The sequence below is a fragment of the Sus scrofa genome, chromosome 9 (genome assembly GCF_054392235.1).
Source record: "Sus scrofa isolate SSC_HxYL_T2T_F1_AM1 chromosome 9, Sscrofa_HxYL_maternal_Yorkshire_Landrace_v2.0, whole genome shotgun sequence".
Taxonomy (NCBI): Eukaryota; Metazoa; Chordata; class Mammalia; order Artiodactyla; family Suidae; genus Sus; species Sus scrofa.
The window spans coordinates 136,223,182-136,243,364 of NC_139391.1; the positions used below are offsets into that span (position 1 = coordinate 136,223,182).

Consider the following 20,183-nt stretch of genomic DNA (forward strand, 5'->3'; position numbering starts at 1 on the left):
GATTTAGATTAATTTCTGCCAAAAGAATTTTTGACATAGTTTCTACTTTGATGGATGATTTGGGGGATAGTTGAGTTTACTATGAACTGTGTGTCCAAAATGCTCCTGCGAAGTTTTCTGAAAAATGGAGATCGGTATGCTCATTTTCCCCTAATGTGATGGTTCCATTTTTTAAAGTTAATTGAGGTCTCTGCAGAGAAGGAAATTAACTGGAAGCTAAATTTATGTTGTAGAATAAAGTATAGGTTACTTGGATATGGAACAAGGGTGTCATTTTAAATGAGTCTTAGGTTGTTTTATACGAGTAGGATACAATTAGCTTTAATATATGAGAGACTGAAATTTTAAAGCTCATTTTAAAGCTGAAATAATCATTTAAAGGTGTTTTAAGCCTCAGAGACTTACATACAGATGTTGTGTTTTTAACAAATGGTAGATATTGCTAAGTAAGTGTGATATTGGAGATAGCATGATATATTAGAAAAAACATTGACTTTTGAGTTAGTATGAGTTTGAGTCCCACCACTGCACATTTCTAGCTGTATAACTTTGAGCCGATTACTTAGCTTCTCTGAGCCTCAGTTTGACCATCTTTAAAAATGGAGGTTGTGGAGTTCCGGTCGTGGCGCAGTGGTTAACGAATCCAACTAGGAACCATGAGGTTGCGGGTTCAGTCCCTGCCCTTGCTCAGTGGGTTAACGATCCGGCGTTGCCGTGAGCTGTGGTGTAGGTTGCAGACGCGGCTCGGATCCCGCGTTGCTGTGGCTCTGGCGTAGGCTGGCGGCTACAGCTCCGATGGGACCCCTAGCCTGGGAACCTCTATATGCCGCGGGAGCGGCCCAAAGAAATAGCAAAAAGACAAAAAAAAAAAAAAAAAAAATGGAGGTTGTGATACTTATCTTTTATGAAGCATGTTTGGTATTCTATACATAATAATATTATTATTAGCAGTAGTAGTAATATATGAATGCCTAGGAAAACAATTATGTTAACCTTTTGGGGAAAGGTATGTCTACACGAATAAAAACTTTCTAATGGAATAGTTTTAGAAATACATTTGAGGATACTGAAACTTAGCCATAGCCTAACTAAACTATTAACTGAATATTATGTTTATAAACTATGAAATGCTTCAAAGCAAATTACGTTTAACTGTCTTCTAATTCATTCAGTCACCTGTTCTAATACCAGATATTTGAGTGCCTTCTCTGTCAGGCACCGTGCTGGTGGAGGAGATAAAATGATGACAAACAAACCAGAACAGCTCCTGTTCTTCTGCAGTTGACTTTTTCACGTGGGGACAGGAGGAGTCATGTGATAACCATGCAGTCACAACTTGAAAAGGGCTGCAAAGAACAGTATAGGGGCTGTGAGAGTAATTAACAGAGCTTTTTCTGGAGATGATGGAGTCGCAGAGGAGTGGCCTCCTTGAGAAAGTGACATTGAGACTGAGACCTCGAGCATGAATGAATCAGGTGATGCTGGGGGAGGGGCAGCATGTGCAGAAGATGAAAAGAGTTTGTCGCTTATGAGGAACCGAGGGAAGGCCAGATGGGCTGCAGCACCGAGTGAATGAGGAGAGGAGTAGAGGTGGTGACAGTGGAGGGGGTGGGGTGATGAGGCCAAAACCACTGAGGCTTTGACATGCTTCCTAAGGATTTTGAAATTCCTTTATCTTGAAAGGAAACAACGCAAGGAATTTAAGCAAGGAAATGATGAAATCTGACTCATATCTGTGATTGTATACTCTGCCTGCACTGTAGAAATGGATTAGAGAGAAGTGAGAGTGTGCAGGCTGTACTTTCTTCTTATCCAGGTGAGGTGATAGTTGCTTGGTCTAGGGCTGATGGCAGTGGAGATGGAAAGAACTGAATTAATTGCAGAGTTTTGTAGGAGGAAGCCTGTCAGGACTTGTCGAGGGATGGGACACAGAGGATGCGATACGTGGGCAGGTGACAGGGGGTGGGGGGGTGGGGGGATGGCCATAAGTTTTCTGGTGTGAGACGCTGGGTGGATTGAGAAGCCCAGAGAAGGAGCAGTGTTGAGAGGAAAGATGAAAACTGAGCATAGGCCAAGTGAGAAGCTTCTAAGGGAGGCTCTGATATCATCTTCAGCTTCCACAATCTAAAGTCCTTTTCCTGGAGGCTGAGAATCTCCTCATCACTTAGCTGATTTTCTGGGGTTTTTTCTTTTTCCCTCCTCTGAGTTATAGCTCTCTGTCTTTTCATTTGTATAGGTTTTTGGTGTGGTGACCTTTTTACAGATAACAGAGTTGTAGCCTCTCTTAGTTCTGGTGTCTGCCCCCCTTGTGGCTGAAGTTGGTACAGGGGCTTGCTGTAGGCTTCCTGATGGGAGGGCCTGGTGCCTGCTCACTGGAAGGCGGAGCTGATTCCCGTCCCTCTTGTGGGTGGGGCTCTGTCTCCGGAGGGGATTAGAGGCGGCTGTGTGCCTGGGGGCTCTTTAGGCAGCCTGTTTACTGATGGGGCTGTGATCCCACCTGGATTGTTGTTTGCCCTGGGGCTTCTCAGCGCTGATGGGTGGGGCCAGATTTTCCCCAAATGGCCACCTCCAAAGAGGCAGCTGCTGAATATTCTCGAGAGCTTTGCTTCCAATGTCCCTGCCCCACGACAAGCCACGTTCACCCCTGTTTTCCCAGGAGGGCCTCCAAGAACTGCAGTCAGGTTTGACCCAGATTCCTATAGAGACTATGCTTTGCCCTGGGACCCAGTGCACGTGAAAGTCTGTGCACCTTTTAAGAATGGGGTCTCCGTTTCCCCCAGTCCCGTGGAGCTCCTGTGCACAAGCCCCACTGGCCTTCAATGCCAGATGCTCCGGGGGCTCTTTCTCCCAGTGCCAGATCCCCGCACGTGAGAGTTTGATGTGGGGCTCAGAACTCTCCTGTAGGTGAGTCTTTGTGAACCAGTTACTTTCCAGTCTGTGGGGCTCCCCACCCGGGGGTGTGGGGTTGCTTATAGCATGTGATCACCCTCCTGCCTCTTGAGGAGTCTTTGTCTTCTGGAGGAGGATATCTTTTTGAAGGTTTCCGGTCCTTTTGGTTGAAGTTTGCTCAGCATTTAGTTGTAAATTTTGTTGTTTTTAGGAGAGATGTTGAGCTCCAAAATCAAGTGTTTTTAAAAAAGCCTAAGTGAGACTCTGAAGTAGGCATGGATAGGCTGTCTAGAACTGAGCAGAGAAACATGAGCTAGAAAGGTAAATGGGAAAATTACCAACAGTGTTTAAAGCCAAGAAGACAGATGCAATCCCCTGGGCGGATTCTAAGTACTGAGTGATGAGAGGCGCGGGGCCAGACTCTGAGGAGGGGTCAGCCTGGGAAGGAGCAGCCCAAGGAGAGGAAGGCATCCCGGCCCTGCACGTGTGTGTCCCCGAAATGAGCCGGTTCCAAGGCAGGGGCGCGACGGGAGAGCTGCTGAGAGTTCCCTTCTGGTCCGATGAGAACTGATTTATCCTTCCGTTGATTTGGCAAGAGCAGCTTCGTTGACGTGGTGGAAGTGGAAGCCAGATGAGAGTGGATTGGAGATGAATGATGAATGGAGCAGACGGAAGGGAAGCACGAGCGGGTGACTTTCCGGAGACATGGCTCTGAAGGAAGAGAGGGTGATAGTCACTGGAGAGAAAGTGGGTCCAGGGAAGGCTTTCGAATTTATTTTTAAGATTTAAAAGTCTAGCTTTCAGCCTACTGGGAGTTGTACCTGAGGAAAGCAGGGTCCCTTACTGACTCGGCTCAGGGATTGAGGAAACCATTGCAAGTGAGGGTGGAAGGAGAGAAGGCTTATCAGGGCTCGAGGATACAGAGGACACGGGAGGCACTGAAACGCTGGCTCTGGCGACAGAGCTCGGCAGCAGGGCAGAGCTGCCACAATTTGATCCTGTCCCAAACTCTCGTTTAGTGAAGCCTCCACTTTCTCATTGATATTCCTTCTGTCCCTAAAATCTGTTTTTCAGTTTCTTTGAAAAATTTCTGCCTCCTTAATATAAGCCTGTGCTATCCTTTCTCGCTCCTCCGCTTCTTCTGTTTCCTTCTCTCTGAACCTCTTTGGCACCTGCTCTGTAATTGTGGTTCACACACTTTTGGGCTGAGAGTTCACAGTTTCCTCAGGGGGTCAAGAATTCATACACATGTTAAGTACCATCTGTGGATGAATAAATAATGGGTCTTATAAATATGTGTTAATATTTATTTTTCAATTAGATGTTGCTGTTGTTGGGATAGAAATCTCTTTTATAAGCACTGTAGACTTCAGACTTGCTTTTTGCTGTGGATCTTTTCACTCAGTTCTAGCTGCTATCATAGACGTCTGCCACATTTTTTTGACATTAAAAAAGACTGTTCATCTTTGAAACAGTTAGGACTCACTGCTCCACGACAGAAAACATCGGGAATTCCACTAAATGTTTTTCACTGTTGTTTTTACCTTTGCCGTTCCTGTCTTTTAAACTAACTTGTCAGTTGCTTAAGGACAGGGCCTGTGGCTCTTTCTTCTTCTTTACAGCTTTCTGCAGAGGTTGGCAAGCTGCAGCCGTTGGGTCAAATACAGCCCACGGCCTGTTGGTTTTGTAAGTCCTTTCCAGCTCAGGAAGTTTTTACCAGTGACCATTTGCAATTGATCTGATGATAGGAAACACTGACTTTGAACCCCAATTAAGTGAAATCTTACCCCTCCCAAGAAAGAATTTTATTCTTCTTGTTAGTAGACCAGTATTGCAAAAAAAAAAAAAAAAATGTGTTTATTTTTATATTTGGAATTTTGTCAAAAATTTTGTAGAATTTGTTGGAAAAAAGATTTGTTATGTAAATAGCTGTATAATATTCTCAGTTTTGCCTCTTGACCTGCACAGCCTAAAAGTTTTACTCTCTGACCTTTTACAGAACAAGTTTCCTGATCCCTGCCTTACAGAGTAGTTAGTTCCCAAATTTGTCCGCACATCTGCCTTATCAGAGGAGCTTTAAAATTGATGTGTACGAACTTCTCTACCCTGGAGATTCTGATTCAGTACCTTGAGATGGAGCCTGAGGACCTATATTTTTAACAAGCTATTTAATTGTTTGGGAATCCCTGCCTTATAATGAATGCATTTGTGGGATTGAACTCCAAGAGAGAATGAAATGCATATTGGATTAGATATCAGAGAAGAGCTCATTTCCTTACTTCAGCACTCACTCACCATGGGATCTGATCCAAGTAACTACTTGTTCTGCAGGTTTTTAACACACTTCCAGTTCCTTTGTTTATAGACAGTCTTGCTTTATCCTCTACAGTAGTAGTCCTTTTCCCGTTTGGGGTTCATAAGAACCTCTTGTAGAATCTGATGAAAGCTACGGGCCCTCGCTCAGAATAGTGCACCTGTATTAATTTCCTATGACTGCATAACAGCTTAGCACAAAGGCACTTAAAGCAGCGTAAGTGTGCGTAAGTGTGCGGTCACATTTCTAGAGGCCCAAAGGTCAAGTCTGGATGTCGGCAGGGCTGCGCTCCCTGCAGAGGTTCTATGGGGAGATTCCTTGGCCCTTTTATTTCCAGTAGCTGTCAGCATTCTCTCCTAGCTTTGCCTCCAGGGTCATGTGGCCGCCTCCTCTTCTCCCTGTCTGTTCTCTCTGTGTCTCTATAAGGACATTTGCCATTGATCGAGGGCCTCTTTGGATCATCTAGAATTAGCTCCTCCTCTCAAGATCCTTAAGCAAATCACATCTTTACCATGTAATGTCACAGTCCCTAGTTCAGGGATTTGACTTGGATATTCTGTGGAGTGGGGGAGGAGGGCATTTTTTTGGCTTACCCCAGCACCTTTGCACGTGCTCACAGTTTTACAGACAGTTTCAAGGGGCTCACAACTCTTTGAAATCTGTTTATGGAGCCTGTGGACCCCAGGTTTGTACGCCGAGCTCCTGAGCTCGGTGAGAAGAACCTTGCACCTTTCGTGCATTTGGTCTCTTTATTCTCCTCTATGTCATGTTCTTACATTCATCTCCCATTAATCCCAGTCTTAAAATGATGATGTTTGCTTCTTGTGGCTTTGATTCTCCAATTTATAGTTTGCTTTTTGATTTAGTTTCTCTGATTCCTTTAGAAATTATTTATGTTCCGGTTAGGGTTATTGCTAAAGAAAAGCTCAATTCTTTTTACTTAATTCTGTGGCAAAGAGACTGACTTCTATGCAAATCATAGATAACTGGCAATGCGTCTGTGAGAAGAGAAACCTATTTTGAGTACCTGCTGTGCCAGGTACTAGCAAGTGCTTACATGTGGCTTCTTATTAAATACGGAAAACAATCCTGGGAGGGAAGTGTTATCAACCCTGTTATATAAACAAGATACAGACACTTCTGGGAGTGAAGCAGCTTGCTCAGTGCGAGTGATAGAGCTCTCTCTGAACGAAGGTCTTCTGCTCTGAAGCCCACGCTGTTTCACTGTGCCTTGGAAACAGCACACTTCCCGTTTAGGTGAATGGTTAATGCTGTTATTAGACAGGGGCTATCTAGATTTCAGTCACATTCATTGCGCTTACTTACAGTGCTCCTTTGCACCGTGTCTTCTCTGAGCCTTAGCTTTACACGAGATTGGTACATGGCCTGGATGCCCTAGAGTGCTGCGGTGGCAATTGAGAGAATATGAGTGAAAGCCTTGTAAAACAGGAACATTTTTTTACTAATATATAGTACAATTCATTAGTTTCTCATTTGGTTATATTCTTAGTACTGTCTTCTTTTGGTATCCCAGATGTCAAAGTTTAGGAATACGGCCAAGTCCCAAATCAGAGGCTATGTTACCTCCAGCCATGAACTTCTTTGCTTCAGGCTTCTGGACAGTTGGCTGGTGTGAATGCTTGCATCTGCTTTCTGGTCTTTCATTTGAAGGGGCCTCCCCAGTTTCGTCTAGGTCAACTCCACTTAGGATATCTATGTTCGTGATAGTTTTCTGAGCATTCTCTTTCCCAGGTCTTCTTTTTTTTTTTTTTTTTTTTTGGTCTTTTTGCCTTTTCTAGGGCCGCTCCTGCAGCATATGGAGGTTCCCAGACTAGGGGTCCAATCGGAGCCTCCACCACAGCCACAGCAACGCAGGATCTAAGCTGCATCTGCAACCTACACCACAGCTCACGGCAACGCCGAATCCTTAACCCACTGAGCAAGGCCAGGGATCGAACCTGCAACTTCATGGTTCCTAGTCAGATTCGTTAACCACAGTGCCACAACGGGAACTCCATTTCCCAGGTCATTTTTAAGTTCCTCTCGTTGCCTCTTTGTCCTGGGTTTGTTTGCAGGCCTGGGACTGTGCCCTGGAGACTCTGCCCTCTCCCCAGTTTCTTCACACCCTCATTCATCTGTAGACCTTCTGTCATCCAAAGCGAACATCCCATCTCACTGCTTCCTGTCTCCTCGTGCCTTTGCTCTTGTCTTCCAGGATATGAAGATACTAAGTACATTCTCATCCTTAAAAAAAGTCTCCCCCATTTAACAGACATACTCTCCCTCATCCCCACAGCCCGTCACGCCTTCCTCCTATCCCTCTATTGTCAGGTCTTTTCACCGGCTGGCTGCCTGTGGTCTGTGAGCTAAAGTGCCGAATTCTGGTGTCTACTGGCCCGTCCCAAGCCGACCTCTTGAGCTGTATCACTTGGCATTCCTTCCTTTATTCTTCCCGTTAATGTGCAGGACGTCCTTCTTATCATCTTCCTTCCTGCTTGCTCAGGGAACCTTCCTCTATTGTTTATCTCCTCTTCAACTTTCATAAAAATGCTCAAATTTCCAATTCATTAAAAAAAAATTGGGAGTTCCCATGGTGGTTCAGCAGTAATGAACCCAACTAGTATCCATGAGGACTCGGGTTCAATCCCTGGTTTTGCTCACTGGGTTAAGGATCTGGCATTGCCATGAGCTGTCATGTAGGTTGCAGACACGGCTCTCATCCCATGTTACTGTGGCTGTGGTGTAGGCTGGCAGCTGCAGCTCCAATTTGACCCCCTGGGGACTTCCATATGCCGCAGTGCGGCCCTAAAAAGATTAAAAAAAAAAAAATCGGAGGCTCTGGTGACCTGGGTTCCCTTCCCCACTCACTGACCACAGCCTGGAGCCGGATAAGTAGCTGCCCTCTTTTTGGGTGGGGCATCCCTCTCTATTTTTAACACAGTGTCACTGTTCCCTTCTGCCAAATAGGAAGCCCACTTTCTCACTTTTGTCACCTGTCTGGTGGCCAAAAAAAAAAAAAAAAAGAATTTTATATTTCCTGGCTTAAATTCTAGCATCTGACTTTAAAAGTACCTCTCCAGTCTGACCTTGTGTTCACGGATGCAGCCTCCTTCTCCATCCTTCCCGGTCCTGTCCACTCCAGTCTGACCTCGTGTTCACGGATACAGCCTCTGGTCCGGACCACATGAGGCCACTTTCCTCATCTCTTTGGCGGGCCTCTTCCCTCCATGTTTTTGCTCCCAGCCGTTTCTTCTTCCTCTGCCTCCTGTGGAACGGATTTTCCTAAGGAACGCATCGTTCCCGTTTGTCTTGTATTCTCAATAAGTGAGCAGACGTCTTGGGGGCAGGATCATATGTCAGTTTAAAAGTTTGCTTCAGTTTTATGTGGAAGAAAATGTATTTTTTAAAAACCTGGAATCTTTGGGCTCCGTGAGATGCCGGCCTGGTGATGGGCACCTGAGAGCTGAAACGGACGAGTGACAGCGGCTTCGAGGTTCCAGCCTCCAGCTTCCTCCAGGGCCTCCGTCTGAGGACTGCAAAGGCAGGCAGCATTGCTTGTGCCGTTTGAGAAGTTCTGTTTCATCTTTTCCGTCTTCCCTTCCGTGCTCTCTCCTTTCTCACCTTTCGCTCTCTCTCTCTTTTGTTCTTGTTGCTGAGCTCACATAGCTGAATGTAGTGAGCTGATTGCTTTGTGATAGAATCCTGCTCTACACTGATGTGCCCACAGTGGTCGAATCCTGTTTCTCTATGAAGAGAATCAAACTAGCTGAACGAATGGAGACTAAGTGCTTTGGGGGAGAGTGAGCAGGAGGCGCTGTAAGTGAGTGATACTTACCATCTGTGTGTTTTCCAGTCAAGGAGCAGCCATCGCATTCTGTTTCGTGTATTTGATTCAAAATATCTGTGACATGCGGAGCTTGCATTCAGATACCTCTAAATTCCTTTCTAGCTTTAAACGTCCTTAAAATCAAAACCCTGCCATAAGTAATCATCCGATTCTAAAGCTGTTTAGAGGTCTGGTAGCAGAGCAGAGCAGCTAGATGCCCACTTATTTCTAGCCATGGGGTGCGATCCTTAACCTTTAGAAGTTAGAATTTCCCCATCTTCCAGCCGCTTATTTTAGCACCCTGAGGCAGGTAACTACTTAATCCCATTGCTTACCCTTTTCCCAGTGGAATCACATTAAAATACCTGTGGTTTAAATCCCCATCCCTGAATTTTGTATAGTGTTCTCTTAGTCTCCTTATGAGTAAATGAAAGAAGCTGTTTAAAAAGTGGAGGAAACACAACTTTGACCAAGTCGAGGATTTTGTGCAGAGTGAAGTACTTTTATTGGCACCTACTATGGAAAGAAACTGAAGATGTAAAGTCTTAGATACTTCCACTCTCAGTGTTTTAACAAAATATGTTTGAATCAGACTGCTCTGGGGGGAGGCTTTCAAAAGAGATAGTGAAGGTGAGAAAACGAACATTTAAAAAACAAGTAACAAGAGTGCCATCCACTGTTAATACCTTCCATTATTACTTTGATCTGGGGAGAAAAACCTTCCTGAATCATGAAAGTAAGAAGTCAAATGCTGAAAATTTGGAGGGAACAGAAGAATGTGAAAAAGGGAAAGGAAAAGAACAGAGCAAAGACCAGCCGTAGTTCTGCCACGTTGCCGCTCACTGTCCTTGCTGATCACACCCCCTGCCACCTCCAACCCAGGCAACCCCTCATCTGTTTTCTTTCACTATAATTTTTTTTTTGGGGAATGTCATAAAATGGAATCATGCATTATGCAACTTTTTGAGACTGACCCCTTTCACTCAGCATGCCTTTGAAAGCCATCCAAGTTGTATCATGGTTTTTTTTTCTTGTTTTGTTTTGTTTTTGTTTTTGCTTTTAGGGCCTCACCCATGGCATATGGAAGTTCCCAGGCTAGGGGTAGAATCAGAGCTATAGCTGCCAGCCACAGCCACAGCCACAGCCACAGCAGTGTGGGATCCATGTCGCTGTGTTTGCGACCTTCATCACAGCTCACGGCAACACCAGATCCTTTAAACCACTGAGGCCAGGGATCAAACCTGCATCCTCATGGATCCTAGTCAGATTAGTTTCCACTGTACCACAGCAGGAACTCCCAGAATGTTCTTGTTTTTTGTTGCTGAGTAATATTCCATTGTATGGATGTACCACAGCTTCTATCCATTCAGCTATTGACAGACATTTGGGTTGTTTCTAGTTTAGCAATTATGAATAGAGCTGATATAAACATTCATGTGCAGGTTTCTATATTAACATAAGTTTTCATTTCTCTAGGGTAGGAGTCAGCAAACTATGCCCACTGGGCCAAATTTTCTCGTTGCCTGTTTTTGTATGGCCCTGTGAGCTAAGAATGGCTATTCCACTTGTAAAGGTTTGTAAAAAAACACCACCAACAAAAGAAGAATATGCAACAGAGACTATATGTAGCCTGAAAAGCTTAAAATATTTAATGGCTGACCTTTTACAGCAAGTTTGCTAACTCCTGCTCTAGGGTAAATACCCAGGAGTAGGTTTCCTGGGTCAGATGGTAAGTGTATTTTAAACTTCGTAAGAAACTGACAGACTGTTTCCAGAGTGGCTGTGGATTTTACATTCCCATCAGCAGTGTCTAAAGTTCCAATTTTTCTGCACCCTTATGAAAGCTTAGTATTCTCAGTATTTTTAATTTTAGTCAGTCTAATAAATGTACAGTGTTTGCTCATCATGGTTTTAATTTGTTTTTCCCTGATGGCTAATGATGTTGAACATCTTTTCATGTGATTGTTTGCTTCACCTCTTTGGTGAAATGTCCAAGTTTTTATGCCCAGTGTTTGTTATCTTACTGCTGAGTTTTGAAAGTTCTGTAAACATTCTGGATACAAAGACACCAATGCTGGTGTTTCTGCTGTGGTGCAGTAGGTTATGGTTCCAGTGTTGCCGCAGCTGAGGCATAGGCCACAGCTGTGGCTCAGGCTCAGTCCCGGACCTGGGAACCTCCATGTGCTGCTGGTGTGGCCGAAAAAGAAAAGAAAAAAATCGGTGAATGAAACAAACAAGAACAAAGACACAAATCCTTTGTTGGATATGTGATTGCATGTTTTTTCCCAGTCCTTTTATTCTCTTAACAGTGTTTTTTGTTGAGCAAAAGGTTTACATTTTGGTGAAGTCCAGTTTACGGATTTTTTTTTTTTTTTTTTTTTGACTGTGGCATGTGGAAGTTCCCAGGCCAGGGACTGAACCTGTGCCACAGCAGTAACCAGAGCCATAGCAGTGACAATGCTGGTCCTTAACCTTCTGTGCCACCAGGGAACTCCTAGACTGAATTTTTAACATGGATTTTGCTTTTCTGTCAAATCTAAGAACACTTTGCCTAATCCTAGATCATGGAGATTTTCCTGCACATTTTTTTCTGGAAGTTTTGTAGTTCTAAGTTTTACACGTAAGTCTGTGGTCCATTTTGAATTCATTGTTATATAAGGTATGGGTTAAGGTTTCGTGTTTTTCTAGCATTGTTGAGAACACCATTCTTTCTCCACTGGACTGGCTTTGCACCTTTGTCAGGAATCCTTCGGCTGTATTTGTGTGGTCTCTTTCTGGGCTCTCTTCTGTTCTGTCCATCTATATGTCTGATCCTTCACCAGTACCATGCCATCTTGCTTATTGTAGCTTTATAGTTAGTTTTAAAGTTGGGTCATATGATTCCTCCAACTTTATTTTCCCTTTTCAAAGTTACTCTGGCTGTTCTAGTTTCTGGCATTTCTTTGTAAGTTTTAAAATTGAGTTGTCTGCATCTGCAAAAATTCTTACTGGGGTTTTGATTGGAATTGTGTTACATTTATAGATCAATTTGTGGGAGAATTGATATCTTTACGGTGTTGAATCACTCAATGCATGAACATTCATTTCACTCTGGCCTTCTTTGATTTATTTTATCAGTGCTTTGTGGTTTTCAGGATACAGATCCTGTCCATGTGTTTTTGATTTATACCTAAGTATATTTTTTGAGCTATTTTAAATGAGATTTAAGATATTTTATTTCCTATTGTTCATTTCTGGTATAAAAATGATTGATATTATTATTGTTGACTTTGTACCTTGCAACTTTTATAAACTCACTTATTAATGATAGGAGCTTTTTGTAGATTAATTGGGATATTCTACAAAGACAGTCTTGCCATTTGCAAATATTTGCAGTATTATCTCTTCCTTTCTAACCTTCATTTCTTTTTTCTTTTTGCATTATTGAATGGAATAGGACTTCTGGAATAATGTTAGATAAGAGAAATGAGGTTGGACATCTTTGCCTTGCCTTGTTCTCAATCTTAGGGAGAAAGCACTCATATATAATTAATACTAAATATTGTGTTAGCAATAGATTTTGTGTAGAAACATTTTGCCACACTGAGGAAATTCCTTTCTGTTATGAGTTTACTGAGAGTTTTTATCATGAATGGATATTGAAGTTTGTTTAATGCTTTTTGTGCCTCAGTTCATGTGTGTCATTCTGTTTGGGCTGGTATTGCAAAATGTCACAGGCTGAGTGGCTCATAAACAGCAGAAATTTCTTGCTCACAGCTCTAGATCCAAGATCCAGGTGCCAGCATGGTCCCCTTCTGGCGAGGGCTCTCTTCATGGTGCCCAAACTTCTCACCGTGCCCTCACTTGGTAAAATAAGCTAGAAAGTTGTGTGGATCTCTTAGGAGTCCACTGAGCCCATGCATGGGGGCTCAACTCTTTCAGTCTAATCACTTCCTAAAGTCCCCGTCTCCTGAAACCATCACCTCTGGAGGTGAGGATTTCAACATAGGGACTATGGGGGGATACAGACCTCCAGACCATAGCAATGTGACTATGAGGTTTTTCTTCCTTAGACTGTTACTATGGTGAATTACGATGCTTGATTGAATCAGCCTTGCTTTCTTGCAATGTTAAACCTTACTTGGTTGCCGCATATGTTATTGTTTTCCATCTGCTAATCTTTGTTGAGGATTTTAATGGATATCAGCATTAGTTTTCTTTCTTTTGTCCTTTTCTGGTTTTGGTATAAGAATGATGCTGGCTTCATAAAGTGAACCTGAAGGCGTTCCCTTCTTTTCTGTTTTCTGGAAGAGACTGTATAGAATGAGTATCATTTCTTTTTAAGATGTTTAATAGAATTTGCTAATGAAACCATCTGGGCCAGAAGAATTAGTTTTTGGGAGGTTTTTGACTATAAAATCAGTATTTAAAGTAGAGATAGATTATTCAGGTTATTTATTTAATCTTGGATGAGTTTTGGTAGTTTGTGGTTTTCAAGGCATTAGTCCATTTCATTGTAGTTGTCAAATTTTTTGTAAAGTTGCTGTTAGTATACCTTAAAAAATTTTTTAACGTCTGTGCTATGTGTAGTGATAGCCTCTCCTTCATTCCTGACGATGATAATTTGGGTTTTTTCTTTGTAAATTTTGCTAGAGGTTAAAAATTGTAACGACTTTTTCAAAGACCTCCTTTTGGTTTCATTGATTTTTCTATTTCCTGTTTTCCCTCTTTTAAAAAATTTTCCACTGGCTTTACACCCCCAGATATTTTAGATTTCTTATAAATCGATTCACTGATTCTTTTTTTTTTTTTTTTTTTTTTTTTGTCTTTTTGCCATTTTCTTGGGCCGCTGTCACGGCATATGGAGGTTCCCAGGCTAGGGGTTGAATCGGAGCTGTAGCCACCAGCCTACGCCAGAGCCACAGCAACGCTGGATCCGAGCCGCGTCTACAACCTACACCACAGCTCAGGGCAATGCCGGATCGTTAACCCACTGAGCAAGGGCAGGAATCGAACCCACAACCTCATGGTTCCTAGTCGGGTTTGTTAACCACTGCGCCACGACGGGAACTCCAATCTTTTTTTTTTTTTTTTTTTCAATTCACTGATTCTATGAAATTAAAAAGTCATCGTGTCATATTTTTGCATGTGTTCTTTATTTAGCTTTATTGCACATGTTTTTTAGTCAGGTTTATTATAGTATAATTTGCATGAAGTAAAAGTCACCCTTCATAGTTTAAAAGCCTATGCACTTGTGTAATCACCACCACAATCAGTGCATAGTGTCATTCCATTACTTCCTAAAAGACGTTTTTGTCCTTTTAACTTAATTATTTTGGTAACTTAAGATTTCTAAGTAGAAATATTTTAACTCTATACATAACGATGGCAATTTTACTTAATATGTTAAATTTCGAGTGGTATAAAACAATATGTATGGTAAGTATGAAGCCTTTTCGACTTAAAAATTAATCTTCATAAGAAAATTTAATCTTTATGGGAAAAATCACTGGAAGATGTATTACAAAATTTTAGTAAGTCTTCTCATTCCTGAAGAGTGGAGTTTGGGGTGATTTTCTTCTTTGTATTTTTTAGTGTTGTTCTAATTCACTGTAATGAGCAAATACTGTTTTACTATTCAGAAGCCATACATTTTTAGAAAAGATTAGCCTTCATCCTATTTTAAAATAGTATCTTAAAAATATTTTTCTAGGTTGTATTTGAATTTTATTATAATTTTGATTATATCAATATTGAGAGATTTTCTTTTTTATGAATATATATATGTCTGTTCATAGCCGAACCATGTAATAAAATTGTAAACACTTTCACTTTTCTACACATTTTCCTTAGAGCCAATAGTTTTTCTCTTTTTCTGTGAAGTGATAACCAACTCAACCCCAAACTTGTCAGCTTTAGATTTCTCCTCAAGTCATGCTTTTCTGCATTTTTCATCTTTTTGGAAAAATCTCTCTGGGAAACCTCTAATTTGCTCCAATTTGGACTGGTTTTCCACTGTCTAGTGCACAGCTAACATCCTAGGGATTCTTTTTGCTTATTTCTGGGTTTGCATTCCCAATTTTTAATTTTTTTTTTTTTAGGGCCTCACTGCAGCATATGGAGGTTCCCAGGCTAGGAGTCATTGGAGCTGCAGCTGCTGACCTATACCACAGCCACAGCAATGCTAGATTCGAGCCCTGTCTGTGCCCTATACCACAGATCACAGCAAGGCCAGATTCTTAACCCACTGATCGAGGCCAGGGATCGAACCTGCATCCTCATGGATACCATTCAGGTTCTTAACCCAATGAGCCACAAGGGGAACTCTGCATTCCCATTTGCTGGTATCATATGTCTTTCTCTTTCTTATTGTATTCTCTTATTTCATCATTCAGCTTCCTTAGAATAAGAGATTTGTTTTTCAAGGTGTTGGGCACTGGAAAATATTTTTTCTGCTCTCACTCCCAACAAATAACTTGGGTAGAAGATTCTAGGTTGGAATAGTTTTTAGAGATTTTGAAACCATAATTGGTTTTTGATCTTGATCTTTTGACTTGCTATAGCTATGAAGAAATCCAAAGTAAGTCTAATTCTTTTTCCCTTTGTACATTTCCTGTTTTCCTTTCTGAATGCCTATAGGATCTTCTCTTTGACTTCCTGAAATTTTCTGAGTATGTGTGCCTTGGTGTGGGTTTGTTTTCATGCTCTGTACTGGCTGCTGGATGTCCCCTGTCGGTCTGGAAATTTATGTCCTCACATACTCTTTAATTATTCTTTGATTCCCCCCCCCCCGTGTTCTTTTTGCTGGAACTTCTACTATTTGAATGTTGGACTTTAATGGTCCTCTAGTATTGAAATCTTTTCCTTTCTGTTCGTCTTGTTTTTTATTTATTTTCTGGAAAATTTCCTCACCAGTCTTTCTATTAAGATGTTTATTTTAGCTCTCTTATTGATTTCTAACAGGTCTTTTTTTTCTCTGATTGTCTCTCCCTCTTTTTTAGGCATCTTTTTGTTGTCTCTTGGTTATCCATTATCACCTCTTACCTCAACACAGATACTAACACTGTCTATGAAGTCTCTTTTGAAGTTGTCTTTTTCATGTGTTGTCTCTGTTTCCTCTGGGTTCTTTATTTTTTGTTTGTTTTATTTTCTTTCTTGAGTATCTGGTAAGATATGGCTATCTGTTCTTATTTAAGAGTAGAGGACCAGGGAGTTCCTGTGGTGGCTCAGTGGGTTAAGAATCCGACTAGTATCCATGAGGATGTGGGTTCGATCTCTGGCTTCGCTCAGCAGGTCCAGTGTTGCTGCAAGCTGAGGCACAGGTGCAAATGTGGCTCAGATTTGGCATTTCTGTGGCTGTAGCGAAGGCTGGCACCTGCAGCTCCAATTTGACCCTTAGGCTGGGAACTTCCATATGCTGTAGGTGCAGCCCTAAAAGGAAAAAAAAAAAAAGAGTAGAGGGCTGAAGAAGTAGCCCTGCTTGTGGCTGAGACTTGTCCGCACTAAGCCTCACTGTAGGGTAGATATGTGGAATATCTCACCGGAGCATCCTAAGTGTCAGTATTTGTAAGTCTTTTTTCTTGAGCTGGTCGGATTTCTAGGGAAGACCCCCAGACCCCTTGCTTCCGTGCCCTGGGGCTGAGCGGTAAAGCGTAGGCATCAAAGGCGCTGATCTCTGTTTTTAACAAGCACATGTGCACATAGTCCTCACGTGGTCTGTATTATTCTCATTTGTTATTTAACCTCACTCTGATTTTACCATTGGCTCATGCTGACCTAACTCATTTTAAACTTTCACTTACGGTTTCAAATGGGATGTTTGGAAATGGTGGGATCTTTGGGATTGTAACAAAGACTGCTGGCCAGGTATAATAAAAGTTCTGTAGTGCTGATGACTGCAGGAAGAATTGCTTCTTCCCAGATCTCTCCCCTTTTGGAAACAAAGTTAAAGCAAATCTCAATACCAGTTAGCATTAATGCCCAGTTATTTTAGTTGACTTTCCTGCTTGCCAGTGGTGATTTAGATTTTATTGGCATTTGAAATTGGAAACTGAAGTTTTCTTTTTTCTTTTTGGCCATGCCCATGGCATATAGAAGTTCCTGGGCCAGGGATCGAACCCATGATTGACCTTAGACACCACAGTGTCAACACTGGATCCTTAGCCTGCTGTGCCACACTGGAACTCCCTAAAGTTTTCTTTTAAGCAGGTGGCTGGAGTGGAAGTGAGAAGACCAGTTGGGAGGTTCCTTCAGAACAGGAAGAGGTGTTGGTGGCTTGGCCAAGAGTGGTAGTAGCAAGGAAGGCATGACATAGGGGATGCAGGGTGTATCTCAGAGGCAGAGTCCAGAGAACTTATAGATGGATTAAATATGGAGAATTAAGGAAAGAGGGGACCCAAAGGGGGTTCGAGGTTTTGTCTCGTGTTGACTGAGTGAATAATGGTATCCTTTGTGGAGATGGAGAAGGCTGGGGTGAAGAGCTGGTTCTGTATTCAGCGTTTTCAACTTAAGATGCCTGCTTCCTGTGCCCAAAGACAATGTTGCCTCTTAATAGAGAACCCTTTGTCCCTTTGGACCTGGCCATTATTCAGCAGTCCTCCAGACCCCTTGATTCTTGGCTTGACACTCTGCACCTCCCCTTGGTGCCACCCACCAACCTTATTTGTCGAGGACTTTGAGATTTGGCTTGTCTACGCCCCTTTCATGGGGCAGCTTCAGGGGCTGCGTGGGCAACGTGTCCAAGTTGCTGTCCTCAAGATGCCCGCAGTGACAGCATGATATGGTGGTTTTGAATCCCAGTTCCCCAACTTCCGAACTGTGTAACTTGGAAAGTATTGCTTAACCTTTTGTGTCTCATTTTCTTCAGTTGTAAATTGAGGCTAATAGTGTCTATACATGTGGGATTTTATGAAGATTAAAGAAGAAAATGTGAATTATTTTCTATTCCTAATGGCTGTCACATAGCAAGCATTCTATAAACGTTAGCTATTAAGCTTATTAGTATTTAATTTTAATGTCTATTTAATAATACATGCTACTGTTATTCTTTTAGTTAAGCAACGCTTCCAAAAGCTACACTTTGAGACTTGTCTCTCCAAGTTTAACCTCTTAAATTTTAAGTGCCAAAAAATGGACACTGTCCACAACGTCCTGGTGCGTTCAGTCTTCTTGTTTTAAGAAAATAAAACAAACTCATCAGCGCTTAAATTCCAGTGGTTCTTATGTACAGGTGCTGTTAGATGCAGCCAGAGGGCTTTCTCAAAAGTCTGGGCCCTGTTTTGGGGGTTTGAATAGGGTGGGTAAAGGTGGAGAGGTGGGCTGGCAGTAGGTATTCACATTATAATAGCCCCCCCTCGGTTTTCTTTCAGCCCCCTTGCTGGTTACTCCCCCCCCCCCATTAATCAGAACCTTAAGCTACTTTCTCACAGGCACACCCTCAACAGCCTCACTCCCTTTTCACCTTGCTCTACCAACCCCTGACTTTGGATGCATCCAACCCAGTCTGCCCCCAGTGTGGACCACTGAAAGCCACAGTTCTGGAGCTACACGAAATTCTTGAATGCGTTTTTTTTTTTTTTTTTTTTTTTTTGCTCTCTAATCTTTACTCTTCATATTAGAATACCTGACCTTCCGTGACACTGTAGTTGTATGACTCTTTTTAGTTAATAATGATTTCAAAAGTAACTTCACCCAGGATGTCTGTGAGTCCAGCAGTTGTATACCATTTATTTTCACCATGTGTTTGAGTAGCATAATGATATTGTTAATATTTCTTAAGTGATTATACTGAGGCACGGAATGGTAAAGTAGTTTGTAACATCAGCTTGCAGGCATGTATTTTTTTTTTGGAACTTTGAAAAATAGACTATTAGGTTTTCTTCTCCACATTAATTCTGTTTTGTGGGTCAGTATAATGGCTTTAGGATCACTGCTTTTAAGGAATTTGTGATGGTTTATTGTTTTTATTTGCTTTCTGAGATATGAATTGTCTTATTCTAGTTTATAACTTTGGGAGAAGGTTTATTGATGTGTGTGTGTGCGTATAGAGTAAGTGATAATCTTTGGGTTTGGTCTTTCTCACAATTTTTTTAAAGTTAAATTACAGTTAGGGAACTTTTCTTCCCATTTTTACTTAGCTGTCTTTCATTCCCTTTGGAAGTCGTGGACCTGACCCAGTTCTTTTTTGAGAATTCATTTCACAGAACCATGTGTTAAAATATTTTTGTTCTTCTAATCAAGTACAATGTAGGAACTGGCAGGCATCCATAGCTTCTGTTCTTTAACGTGAGAATAAATATTCTATTCCTTGGTTAAGATATCAGTTCCATTATTATACTTACTGGTTTGGATAGCAGGGTATGATTTGAAAACATAGCTATTTCATACATAAAATAAATGCTTTTTCTCTATAAGCGTATTTTAATCTTGATTTTGTTAGTCACATAACTTTTTTCTAACAGTGATCTTTAAAGTATATAATGATATGGTAAAAGTATTGGTAAAAGAAGAATGCTATAGAACCGAAAACGAAATGTATTGTTGAATAAAATTTAGATTATTAGACAATTCAACACCACTTCATTGCTACATCAGGATCATTTTTCAAAAAAGTTGATCCAGCCGCCTTCATTTGTTTGATTTGTTATGCCATGTGAGTCTCAGTAAATTGACATTTAGTTTGAAAATTAATTTTACTGGGTTATGGCCAAGAAATAAAATACGTGTTGGGTTGACTCTTAACGATTATTCCCTGAAAGTATTCTAGAAATGAACATTGAGAATCATTTATAATACATGATATTAGATTTCTCTTATAATATTCTAGGTGTTTAAAGTACAGCGCTGTTGTTCTTTTTCTGCAGTTGTTTAGCAAAAACCCTCTAATTTGTGGGGAAGAGAATGCGAAAGAGAAAGGGTGGGGCAAGTGGAGGGGTGGAGTCTGTTCATTTCAGCAGGCTGCCAGAACAGAGCTCCACAAACTGGGTGGCTTAAAACAACAGGAATTCATTCTCTCACTGTTCCAAAGGTTAGAAGTCTGAAATTGAGGTGTCGGCAGGGTGGTTTCCTGTCTGAAGGCTCTGGGGAATACGCATGGTTACATCTGTAAAGACCTTGTTTCCAGTAAGGTCACATTCACAGATTTTGGGTGGGTGTAAATTTGGGGGGACATTATTT

General features: G+C 41.7%; 1 protein-coding gene and 2 long non-coding RNA genes across 11 annotated transcripts in view; 2 read left to right on the top strand and 1 right to left on the bottom strand.

Annotated features, from left to right (window-relative positions):
- Positions 1–20,183, top strand: part of LPGAT1 (lysophosphatidylglycerol acyltransferase 1) — a 118,701-nt gene that overhangs the window by 56,939 nt on the left and 41,579 nt on the right. The gene's annotated exons all lie outside the window — the stretch shown is intronic.
- Positions 1,221–7,751, top strand: LOC146400219 (uncharacterized). The gene is made up of 2 exons (XR_014816600.1): positions 1,221–1,584; positions 5,035–7,751. It is a non-coding gene; the product is annotated as an uncharacterized LOC146400219 (long non-coding RNA).
- Positions 10,115–16,257, bottom strand: LOC146400220 (uncharacterized). The gene is made up of 2 exons (XR_014816599.1): positions 14,114–16,257; positions 10,115–13,800 (listed from the first exon to the last, which is right to left on the bottom strand). It is a non-coding gene; the product is annotated as an uncharacterized LOC146400220 (long non-coding RNA).